The following is a 12,720-nucleotide window of genomic DNA, read 5'->3' as shown; positions in this document are numbered from 1 at the left end:
CAAATAATTTGGAAAGAAATTCTTTAAAAGGTGAAGAAAATCAGCAGTTTAAAGGAGACTGAAAAAAATCTCCCACTACAGAGCAGTAATGTTATTTGGGTACCAGTTCAAACACACTGTAAAAAAAAAAAAAAAATACACAGCATTTATGAGACAACTGGATATTTGAACACTTTCTGGATATTGATATTATTGAGGAGATACTAATGTGGGGTCATCATGTTTAATAATGTCATTTTTTAGATATAAAATGGTAAAAATTATTTTGAGGAAATGATTTCCCATGTAGAATTTACCTCAAAATAGCATGAAAGGTTGGATGCGGACATGGATGAAACGAGACTGGCCATTAGTTAATAATTGCTGATGCAGAGCAATAGATACAGGAGCTTTGGTACATAGTTCTAGCAGTTACTAAGTATATTTGAAATTCTTCATAACAAACAGTTTAAAAAAATGGAGCAGGGACTAAGTTTTATTTATCTGTGTATCCCCAGTGTGCATCATAAAGCCTTCATGTTGCAAATGCTTAAAAATACTTGCTGAATAATGAACTTCAAGAAAGGCAACATTTTCAGTCTCATTTTCCTTCTTTATAAATGGGAGCAATGGTATTTACCTCCCAGGGTCATTGTAAGGGTTAAAAAAGAAGAAACAGATGGATATTTTGTAAACCCTAAAGTGTCACACAAATGTAGAGAGCCTTAAGGCTGAAGAACTAGAACTAGAATTCAGCAACCACGTGTTCTGCATGTGTATTCTGACCTTGATTTGTTCCTTACACTGAGCTACTAAACTCATGGATAGATCCCAGCACATTCATTTTCCCCTTAGGGACAAAGTACCAAATGGTAGTGTAATTGCCAAGGGAAAATTATTACTCTGTTCTGAATTATTTCTATCATAAATCCAAAACCAGTCAAACAGGCTCTGTCACAAAAACGACAGGGTTGCTGTACAGTGATGAGAATCCCACATACAAGTGCCCCATAAATCCGAGAGTATCACAACCCTCCAAAGTCATTCTGAATCATGTGTTTAAATCAGAAGTGGGAAGCCAGGCTGGAGGTATGTTGGTCAACACTGTGGAAATAATGAAAATGAGGTGATTTACTCATCCGTCAGCTGGAGAAATATCCTGTCATCTATCTTATGTAAATTGTACAACATGTGACAAGCATTTTGTTTTTCTTTACAACATTTCCATGGCATTAAAGGAAAAAAAAGTCTTCTCATTTAGTAATGATAACAATCATCCACATTCCTCTTAAATTCAATCATAGCTGCTACTAGCATGTCAAAGAAACAATTTCAAGCAATAATAGTGAATAAGAGAAAAGGGAGAGAGAAGGACGCACCTTCTGTTCATGCCATGCATTTCCTCCTTCTCTAATATTAGTAAAAGATATTCATCTTTACTTATGGAGAAATTGAATATCTAATCTAATTCTTTATGATTTAAAATGATATTTTCCTGCCTCCCATAACATTATACCCTATTTGTAAATGGGTTAAAAGCCACTCAAAGCCATTGCAGATGAAACATTGAAAGTAAAAAAAAATGCTTTTTATTACCAGTGAGATAGAAAAAGGACTTCTACTATATAATTCATTATATAGAAGAATGATTAATATCTTGAAAGATATAGTTGTGCCCACTTGAAAACACCTTCTGGGGAAGCAAGTGAGTTGGCAAGATTTTTGATACTATGTTCTTTACCAAAACAATGCTAAATGATAACCTAAAGGACAAAGCTAAACAAACCGGCTGAGCCACAAAGAGTACAGTCAGTGGGTATAAAGGGTATATAAACTGTATACAGAAACAATGCTATCAACTTACTTGAGAACTGGTACCAAAATGAGTTTTAGATTTGGGAACATTTTCAATTCTTAGAATTAAAACACACTGAGATACTTTTGAAATCAGCTAACAACTACATATTATAATAATAGGTAATTTTTGTCCTTTGGGACACTAGCTTGTAGACTATTTATAAAACCTCCAGAGACAGAAGTGAGGAAGGCAATAGCTTCTTCTAATGGCTACATAGCTTATCACTCAATTTTAGCTCCAACTTCCAGTGCGACAAATTTCAGAAGATATACTATTTACATAGAAATATTTAATTAATCTGGATCCCCAACTCAAAAATATATGACCTTAACCTTTCCTTGATTTTCTTTAATGTGGATGGTGTTAAAAAAAAAAAAAAACCTTAGGAAAAGTAATGATAATGATGTTCTCACTCCTTAATGATGATTAGCAATTAGAGGACATTAATGGTATAGATTTACTGTGTTCTAACAATGACACTCATTAATTTTAATAATAGTCTTATAGTTAAGTCCTTGCTTACTGTCTGAAAACTTATCCCTCATTATCACCTGAAGGAAGTAATTTTTAAAAGTTGAAGCATCAGTGAAAATACAAACAATGCAAAAAGTGCTAGCTAATTCAGAACAAATATATATGTATATTATTAAAATATTAGCATAAAGATAAGATATATAATTTTTACAAGAATAATAGGTTTAAAATGTTTTATATTTTTGCTAAAGTGATCACATGTAGTTCAACATTATGAAGCTGAAAATGATATATTTTGTAAAAATTAGAAATTTCTCTCTAGTAAGAGAACATCTTGTATGAGTAGAAAATTCTAGAATCTTAATTTAAGGAAAATCATTACCATTATTATTTTATGTACAATTATAGTACAACAATAATTTTCATAAGATTTGCAAATTTAATATTAAAAGTAAAAGCATATGAGAAAGTAGCAAAGTGATTAAAATCTTTTAAAGAATTTATAGAGTTTTAGAAAAATGACAAGACTACTGGGATACTCCATGTGACTAAAATGCCTTCTAAAAACTTATACTTGACACACGTTTCTTTCAAAAGGAAATTTATCTTAGTTAAACTGTCTTAAAATATTTTTCCTATGCATTTATCCATAGTTAAATCTGTATCCACTGAGTCTCTAATAAGAAAAAATGAGAAAACCATCAGATGTATACTTTCTACTAATTCTTGTTTCCCTATGGATTTTTACTTGTTGAATTATTTCTAAATTTTCTTGGTTTAAACATTTGCCTTCTATTTTGCAGCCTTAATTTCCTTGTTTCCTTTGTTCCACATACAGTGGATTCAAGACTTACCATCATTCCTTTGCAATCAAAGGATAACTTGACTACATTAAAAACTTTGCATTCTATCCACTGGAATATTCTTTGCTTATAGAAATCTGAGCCAGTCTGAATTTTCCACTTGCTAGGGAATTTGTTTTGTGTAATTTTTAAAGCACAAGGTATTCAAAAAATATGTCTTAATATTAATCTGTGTTTCTTCCTTAAACACAGGGTACCCTTTCAACATACATGTTGACATCTTTATTATAAGAAAGTTACTCCAGCTACAGCTTTAATCTTTTTCATTACATAATATTAAGTGCTCACGCGCGCACACACACACACAGCCCAACACACAAAGACACTGGATGTCTCTTGCTTACAATATAATTTTCACTGTTTTTTTCCATTTCATTTATCTCAGTTATTTCAAGCTTATTCTCCACATCCCTGACTCTGTTTTCCTCTGTGTATATATATATAATTTTTACTGCTTCTAGCATGCCTTTCTTCCTTATGGGGCCAGATCAATTTTATTCTTTTTGTTGCCTTATCTCTTTTTTTAAGTTATTTTGCATGTCTTTAAATTCTTGTCTCAAAAAAAAACTACATTTTTTTCATTCTTGGAAATCACACAGATGAGCATAATTCAATTTTTGGCTTGATGTTGTAGTCCTTCTGCTGTTGTTATGATTCTTAACTCTTATGGTATCTTTCCATAGTTCTATGGCTTTCAGACTGGTATATGCTAAATGTCACTCTTATTTGAAAGGGTAATCCTATACAGTAGAAGTAATTGCTAATAGGGTGTGGTGTGAGAGTAATCATGGTGAACAGGCTGGATGGTAGTGGTTTACATTTAGTGTAATTGTTATTTTAGATCTGGTTCTAATCAAATCAGTGGGTCCATCTGTTTAAGGGCATATTTCTGCTCCATAGACCTATTTCAGAATATGCTGGAGAGCTGTGTGATTCATAGTTCAACCTTGCATATTGAAGGTTCTTGTTAAGGAGATTTAGCATTTAATTGTTTCTCTCCAGCTGTCTCAATTAATGGTTGCCACGCCAACTGCCACATATATTTCTTCCCCACCCCACCACATCTGCCCCCTGCTTCCTGCAGAAAGTTGAAGTTTGCACATCTTCTCTTTCAGGCCTGAATCGGTGTCCTGTTCTTCCACGTAGAGAAAGATTTAGAAATGTAACCCATAAGGAGTTCCCGTCGTGGCGCAGTGGTTAGCGAATCCGACTAGGAACCATGAGGTTGCGGGTTCGGTCCCTGCCCTTGCTCAGTGGGTTAACGATCCGGCGTTGCCGTGAGCTGTGGTGTAGGTTGCAAACGCGGCTCGGATCCCGCGTTGCTGTGGCTCTGGCGTAGGCCAGAGGCTACAGCTCTGATTAGACCTCTAGCCTGGGAACCTCCATATGCCGCAGGAGCGGCCCAAAGAAATAGCAAAAAGACAAAAAAAAAAAAAAAAAAAAAAAAGAAAAAAAAAGAAATGTAACCCATTACACCTCCAGATTTCATTATTCTCAATAAGGCAGCCCTTTCATGGATACACCTTCCATTTTTGTAGATTTCTGTGTCCCATAGTAGCTCTGTAAATACTTTCATCCATTTTCAGAATCCTTCCATATATTGGTCCATAATTCATTTTATTTGTCAGTATTTCTTTTTTCTTTCTTTTTTGGTTATTGGCAGTTGGTGCTAGGGAAGCTGAGAAGTAGTAACACATATATTACTTTCCCCTCAACTGAACATCTTAAAAAACAGAAAGAAATCAGAATAAACTGGTCCTGCTAATCTGGATCTTGAGAATGCTGTCCTTAAATCAGTGCTCTCATGTATTTCTGGTGGCATAATCATTTTTTTTTTTAGATTTTTATTTTCTCCAAGAAACTTTGTCCATCCCCCAGTCCTTCACAATGGCATTTATTTTTCCTTTTTTTTTCCTCTTTTAAATGGCAGGTTTTATGCTATCCCTGCCCCACCACTGGGAATCAGTTGTGTGAGGACAACCAACTTATTTATTCCCCAGATTTTTTTTTTAACTTGGTAGATATTTGTGTTTCACTTGCAGATATTGGACTTAGAGCTAGGGCCTTGGTTGGTATTGGAAAGATAAAATTTTAGAAAGTATCACTTCAATTTCTCATATGCTGACCAAGAGTATAAAGCAAACAAATGAATCAGCATTTCACTTATTAGAAAGAAAAAAATAGATGTCAATCCCATCTATCAGAGTTTTGTTTTTGTTTATGTTTTTGTTTTTTTGGTATCAAGCAAAGTTTTCTTTAAGACTTTTCAGTGTGAAAAAGCAGTGTGGGAATTTAATTGAAACATTTGGAAATCAATAGTGGGTGAATACCATGTTGATTCTAACTTGATATAGAGATATGATCACTGATATTGTGCTCTAGTAATTAATAATTGTAAATCAACAATTTTTTTCCTGCCACAAACTAGGTTATGTTATACAATCCATTTGTGGAGGAAAAATTTGGTCAAGTATATTTAATTTCACTTGTACACTTAGATAAGTATACTTGGTTATTTTCTGATAAATAGTGTTTTTAAGACTACTGTATTTCAAGAAAAAGAAGAGATTAAAATGGTGCTTTTAAGAACACTGTATTTCACCTTATGGACGGCACCACCATCTTCCAGTCATTCACCAAAATGACCAATACAAAGGGAGAGAGGAGGGCATCCGCTCTATGTTCTCTAAGCCCTTTAGAAAACATGGAGTTGTTCCTTTGGCCACATACATGAGAAATTCCAAGACATAAAGGGAATGGACACTGTTCAAAAAGGAATGCCTCACAAATGTTACCATGGCAAAACTGTAAGAGTCCACAATGTAACCCATCATGCTGTAGGCATTGTAAACAAACAAGTTAAGGGTAAGATTGTTGCCAAGAGAATTCATGTGCATATTGAGCATATTAAGCACTCTAAGACAGCTTCCTGAAATGTGTAAAGGAAACCCATCAGAAAAAGAAGGAAGCCAAAGAGAAAGTTACCTGGGTTCAGCTGAAGTGACAGCCTGCTCCATCCAGAGAAGCTCACTTCGTGAGAAGCAATGAAAAGGAGCCTGACGTGTTAGAACACATTCCCTATAAATTCATGGCATGATAAGTGTAAAGAAAATAAAAGACCTAGACTGTTAAAAAAAAAAAGTTGGGGGGGGAGTTCCCTCATTGCCCAATGGTTAAAGACCCAGACTAGCACCCATGAGGCTGAGGGTTTGATCCCTGGCCTCACTGAGTGGGTTAAGAATCTGGTGTTGCTGTGAGCTGTGGTGTAGGTCACAGAGGTGGCTCAGATCCCACATTGCTGTGGCTGTGGCATAGGCCAATGGCTGCAGCTCCGATTAGACCCCTAGCCTGGGAACTTCCATATGCCACTGGTGCGGCTGTAAAAAAAAAAAAAAAAAAAAGCAAGAAAGAAACAGAAAAAAACTTTTTCTCTCATTTTTACATCAGCTCTTCAGTTGAGGCATGAAGACTAGGAAAACCAGCAATTAGTTGTTTTAAATAAGCTTGAAATATAATTTCTATTTTAAAATATAGAATATTTTAAATATTAAAAGTCCCATGAAATTTATATTTTAGAATATACACAGACACACACACACCCAAACCTTCTCTTCCTAATCAAAATACAAATTGCTATCAACTCAGAAATAAAACATAAGAAGGACCACAAAAAATTGTTAATAGTTAACAAGGAAATTTATGCATTGTAATATTCTAAAGACAAACCCAACAATAATAAGATCCAGAAAAATCTCCAATTCAATAAGGCTTAATGGAGAGAAAGAAACATCTGTATTTCTACATATCAATACATTCCTATATAGTTGTGCATAACTAGAGACACATTATATTCTCCAGAGTGACAGATTTTTACTTTCTGATAGTGTTGTCTCATTAGTGATTTCAATCAAATAAACATGGTTTAAAGGGGATCACTTAAAAAGTGAAGTTGGTTGGCAAAGGAAAGATTTTAAAATGGCTTCTCTGTATTAGCAGGTCACTCTAAGTCAAAATCTGAACATTCTCTATCTAGAGATTTGAAATCAGAGAATACTTAACCCAAAATTAGGAAACAGATTTTCATAATGGCAAAGGATTATTTTTTTGAATTTAAATTTCACAAAGATGCTATCATTTTAACTTTTCCATTTTGATTTCTTCATGTGTGTCTTCCTCTACTATGTGCACTTGTTGTAGTCATCTTATTTGAGACTTCTTTGAAGATTACCCCAAAATACTGTCTACTGCTAACACGTTTGAGATCTATGACCAGATAACTGTGCACGCAGGTATCATTAGAGTATATGTGTGATGTTACTTGTTTCCTTCTTCCAGATGTTTTGCAAAGCTCACCCTAAATTTTCAACATCTTCCATGAAACATTAGGAGATTGTGAGGATATTACCCCAAAGTGATCATTCATTCCTTAAAGCACTGTATTCCTAAACTACTCTTTAACATTTATATTAAATAAACATGAAATCCTTTAGATCAATGTATTGCATTGGATAAAATCTTCCATTAGATAATTGTGAGATTATAACTCTCTAAATTTTAAGGCATCTGAGAATATTTTGCTAGAAGTTGTAGTTCATTCATATTTTTAATATATGTAGTTCATTATGTTTAATATAATAACTATTACAGTAGATTGCTCATGAGCATTTACTTAGTGAAAAAATGAAATACATGTATTTTTAACAACTGTTGTTTGAGAAAAAATTAATTTTGTTGTGAATGTTGTTTTTAAGAAATTCCTTGCTCTTAAGATCATGAAGCAGCATTTATCCAGATATATTTTCACCTCCTTTATCTATGTAATTATCAAAACTAATGAATCTAATATTAATGTTCAACCTTCATATTTAAAATTACACACTGTGTATTAGAAAAAAAATCTAGATTACAATGATATTTGTTAACAAAAGAATGCTATGAAACAGAGTTATAGAGAAAAATAAATTAAGGTGAAAACTGAGTCAACAACTTCATCAAAATTGATTCAGATTAAAACTTGAGTATACATTTTGTACTTCAGTACATTGGTATACATTTCAATGAAAACCAATTCTGAATAATTTGATTTAAATTGAGGAAAAGTTAGGTAAAAAGGACGTATTCTGGATTAACTACTTTTCTAGCCCTAAATGTCTCAATTTAATATCATATGTCTCTTGAACATCATGCAGATCCTGGTCTATCATGGACTGTCATATAACAACAGAAAGAAAAAAAAAAAAACACTTTCATGGCTGCACCTGTGGCATATGGAAGTTCCCAGGGTAGGGGCTGCATCAGAGCTTCAGCTGTCATTCTATACCACAGGCACAGCAACACCGGATCCACACTGCATCTATGATCTATGCCACAACTTGTGGCAATGCCAGATCCTAAACCCACTGAGCAAGACCAGGGATTGAACCTGCATCCTCATGGACACTATGTTGGGTTCTTAACCTGAGTTCACTCAGGAACTCCAGAAAATATTAATATATCATTTATCCAGCCCAGGGCTACATAGAATGTTTTAATTTAATTTGATCTCATTTAATATTCAAAATAAAACTCTGATGTGGATTCTCTTTTACCCACATTTTGTAATTGGAAAAATTAGAAGGAAACTAAGGATAAAAATAAGTAACTTGCTCAAGGTTAGATTTTTAGTAGAAGCTAGGATTTATTCATATTTAATTCTGAAGTCAATGATTTTAACCACTATAGTTTTCTAAACTAAAAGTTAGATGAGAGAGAAATTATTTTAAATATTTATTTCTTAAATGTATTTGGATCTAGGAGTTCCTGTTGTGGATCAGCAGTAATGAACCCAACTAGTACCCATAAGGACATGGGTTCAATTCTTGGCCTTGCTCAGTGGGTTAAGGATCTGGCGACGAGCTGTGGTTTAGGTCACAGATGTGGCTTGGATTCCGAGTAGCTGAGGCTGTGGCATAGGCCAGCAGCTGCAGCTCCAATTTGAACCCTAGCCTGTGAAATTCCATATGTTGCAGGTGCGGCCCTAAAAAGAAAAAAAAAATGTTTTGATCTAGATAGTAGAATAATATAAAAACTGAAATTAATAATATCAGTTTTAAAAATCAGCTATGCTAAAAAACACTCTCATATTATTCTGTGGAGAAATTTGCCCATCTCTAATGGCAACTTGACAATCTGTTTCAATGATTTTAACCATGGACTCAATAAACAAAGTTCCAAAAATATATCTTAGTAAACAACAAATAAATAATAAAAAATTCATGTACAAATATATTCTTCAGAATTATTCTTAAGTGAGAATTTTAAGACATTCTGAATTTCCAATAATATGAATATTTTAAGATATAGTATATATACCCATATAATAGAATATTAGAGAGTACTTCAAAATTATTAAGATAGAGAAATAAAATGCATAAAGATTGAAAAGGAAGAAGTAAAACTATTGTCATTTCCAGATGACATTACAACATTTGTAGAAAACCCTAAGAAAAATATTAAAAGACCATAAAAAATAATAAACTCTGTAAGGTTGCAGAATATAAGGTCAATATACACAATTCCTATACCTTAATAAAAACACAATTTACTTTTTTAAATGGACAAAGGATTTGAACAGATATTACATAAAAGAAGACACAGAAATGATAAATAAGTACAAGAAGATTCTCAATATTCTTGATCATCAGAGAAGTGCAATTAAATCAGCCATAATAAGATACATTCTATACACAATATAATGACTAATGTTAAAAAGACAGACAATTGGAGTTCCCGTCGTGGCACAGTGGAAACTAATCTGACTAGAACCCATGAGGATGCAGGTTCAAACCCTGGCCTCGCTCAGTGGGTTAAGGATCCAGTGTTGCCGTGAGCTGTGGGGTAGGTAGCAGAAAGGGCTGGGATCTGGCATTGCTGTGGCTGTGGTGTAGGCTAGCAGCTGTAGCTCCGATTAGACCGCTAGCCTGGGAACCTTCATATGCCACAGGTGTGGCCCTAAAAAGTAAAAAAAAAAAAAAAAAAAAAGACAGACAATCTAGGTGTTGGTGGGAATGCAAAGCAAATGGCACTGTCATGTACTGCCTGTTGGAATGCAAAGTAGTCCAGGCACTTTGGAAGACAATAGGGTAGAATCTAATAAACCATCTTACCAGACAACTCAGCAATTCCACTCCAAGGTATTTATAAGAGAAAGGAAAACATACATACACATGAAGATACTTATCCAACTATCCAGAGCAACATTATTCATAATAGACTAAAAACAGAAGCAATCCAAATGTTTAAAAAATATAGAAATCTATTTTTATTTTCTTGCTATTACTGCTTAATAAGTATTTCCCAGGAAAACATTTGTATGGGTCTGTAACCTCTTACACTCAGGAGGCTACCAAGTTACCCTGGGGTATCTCCTGTAATTATTTACCTGGTGAAGAACAACAGCTCTCTAAATAGAGTTTGTCTTGATTGCCCTCCTACCTGGGATTTTTGCTTCCACCCTGGCTCCCTCATAGTATATCTTCAATAGAGCAGCTGGAGTGATCCTATAAAAACATGCCTGATCACATCACTCTTTTGTTCAAAACCCTCACAACAGCTTTCCCTCTCACTCAGAATAAAACCCCAAATTCTTACAAAAGTCTATAAACCCTTACATAACTAGGGTTCAGTAAGCTCCTTAAACCCATCTCATCTTACTATGACCCATTCTCACTCCAGTAGAGCCACATTTACCTGTTTACTTTCCCTTGAACATACCAAGCACATTCTACCTCAGGGCTTTTGCACATGCTGCTCCTCTGTCTGGAATGCTCTATTCCCAGATGACTCCTTTATTTACCTTTTTAACATAAATAACCACTCAAATATCAACTGAAAAATGAGTTTCCCTGGCCACCATATTTAAAATAAATGCTCTGTGTCCCTTCTCCAAACTCTCTCATTCTTTTTGTTTTATTTATATACTTTAAAAGTATGTCAATCTGAAATATTTTTTTTGCATGACAAATGGACTATAATCCAATTCACTGTAACATAAACAGAGATTTTGACTATTTTATTCACTACTATTTACTATGGTGTCCATAACAGTACCTCATATACAGCAGGTGTTTATTAAATATTTGTTGAAGTAATGAACTGTCACATTGTGGATAGACCATTTGGGATTACCATTTTTATATGTGTCTATGTCTATTTTTAACTCTGATGTATTTTTAAATGTACAAAACTGTTACTATACAACTGGAAGATATTGCTAACTTTGTATTATAGAACTTTCCATATGGAAATTATTCTTACTAATAAGCATCAAAAATGGAAATAAAAAAGGCTAACCCACTAAAAGCATTTTGAAGTGCTTGCTTCTCATGCTTTTCATTATTTTCATTTTGCCTGTTTATGAAAGATGTTCTCATATCATTTATCTGTTAAGAATAAGAATACACAATTCATTTTAAAATCATGTACATACTCTTTAGAAACTGATTAACTCATCTGGAAATGAAAAGTAGATATTGAATTATGACATAAGAGGCAGGCAAATAGCTATTGAAAGATTTTCCTACTAGTTTCTATGCATTCTTATAATGATAAAATATAGATGAAGAAATAAAGAACATATGTTTCTACCTTTGAATTTGTCGTATATTTGAAAATATCTTCACCAACATTTACAACTTTCTATTGTTACATGTGATAAGTATTTAGTATATAATTCATGTTTATATTTCATCTCAGTAATAGCTCCTTTCACTAAGAAAATCACTTGATTTTAACTAAACATCAGCTATGATTCTCCAATTTAAAAAGTCTCCATTACTTTCCCCATATGAAAAGCAAGTGTGACAAAATAATCTTTCTGAGACCAAATATAATGATTTCAGCATGGCATGAAATAAGTATTATGTCTCTGTCTCTGTCATCCACCTACCTTTCAATCCATGTATCCATCATCTGTCCATCAACAAACTCATTAATGTTCACACTGTATATATAATTTAGTGAAATACCCTACATATTACAGTTTCTTTATTGAAATACAAATTTTCATATGGATTTCTCAACTCTTCACACTCTATGAAATAGCTGATAGTCTATCAATGTCAAAATTCAACAGACTGCAGTAGCATTTTTAAAATGGAAATAGGAAACCTGAGAAACTTTACAAAGCTGGAAATTAAAAAGTATGGTAAACTAGGAGGCAAGGGGCCTAGTTGCTCTGCACAGTAACTATATTTCTTTAATAATTTTAGTCTCATTATCAGTTGAAAAAGGGGAAGTAACATTTCCCCTGATAGAGCCCGGATAAAGCCCATGATCTGCCCTCAGCTTATGCAATTAATTTCCAAGGCATTTGCACACTGGGCATGCAAAAGTTATTTTCACTTGAAGTTCTTTCTATGTTGGCATTTCTGACAGCATTCCCAAGAACCCTCCACTAATTGAGAGTGTAAGTTAGCATCCACATAAAACTCTCTGATAGCCAATCATTATTCTCCTCAGGGCCTATTAGCCTTACTTGAATTTGTCACATATGGACTGCTAGACTAA

At 33.8% G+C, this 12,720-nt stretch overlaps 1 protein-coding gene and 1 pseudogene across 5 annotated transcripts in view; one reads left to right on the top strand and one right to left on the bottom strand.

Moving 5' to 3' along the window:
* The window catches only part of TRHDE (thyrotropin releasing hormone degrading enzyme), a 583,967-nt gene that overhangs the window by 63,284 nt on the left and 507,963 nt on the right, over positions 1-12,720 (bottom strand). The window lies entirely within an intron of this gene.
* On the top strand, positions 5,813-6,271 carry LOC146403336 (large ribosomal subunit protein eL21 pseudogene; annotated as a pseudogene).

Source organism: Sus scrofa, chromosome 5, assembly GCF_054392235.1.
Source record: "Sus scrofa isolate SSC_HxYL_T2T_F1_AM1 chromosome 5, Sscrofa_HxYL_maternal_Yorkshire_Landrace_v2.0, whole genome shotgun sequence".
Classification (NCBI taxonomy): Eukaryota; Metazoa; Chordata; class Mammalia; order Artiodactyla; family Suidae; genus Sus; species Sus scrofa.
Note: the sequence above shows the minus strand (reverse complement) of the source record. Positions and strands in the feature narration are given on the sequence as shown.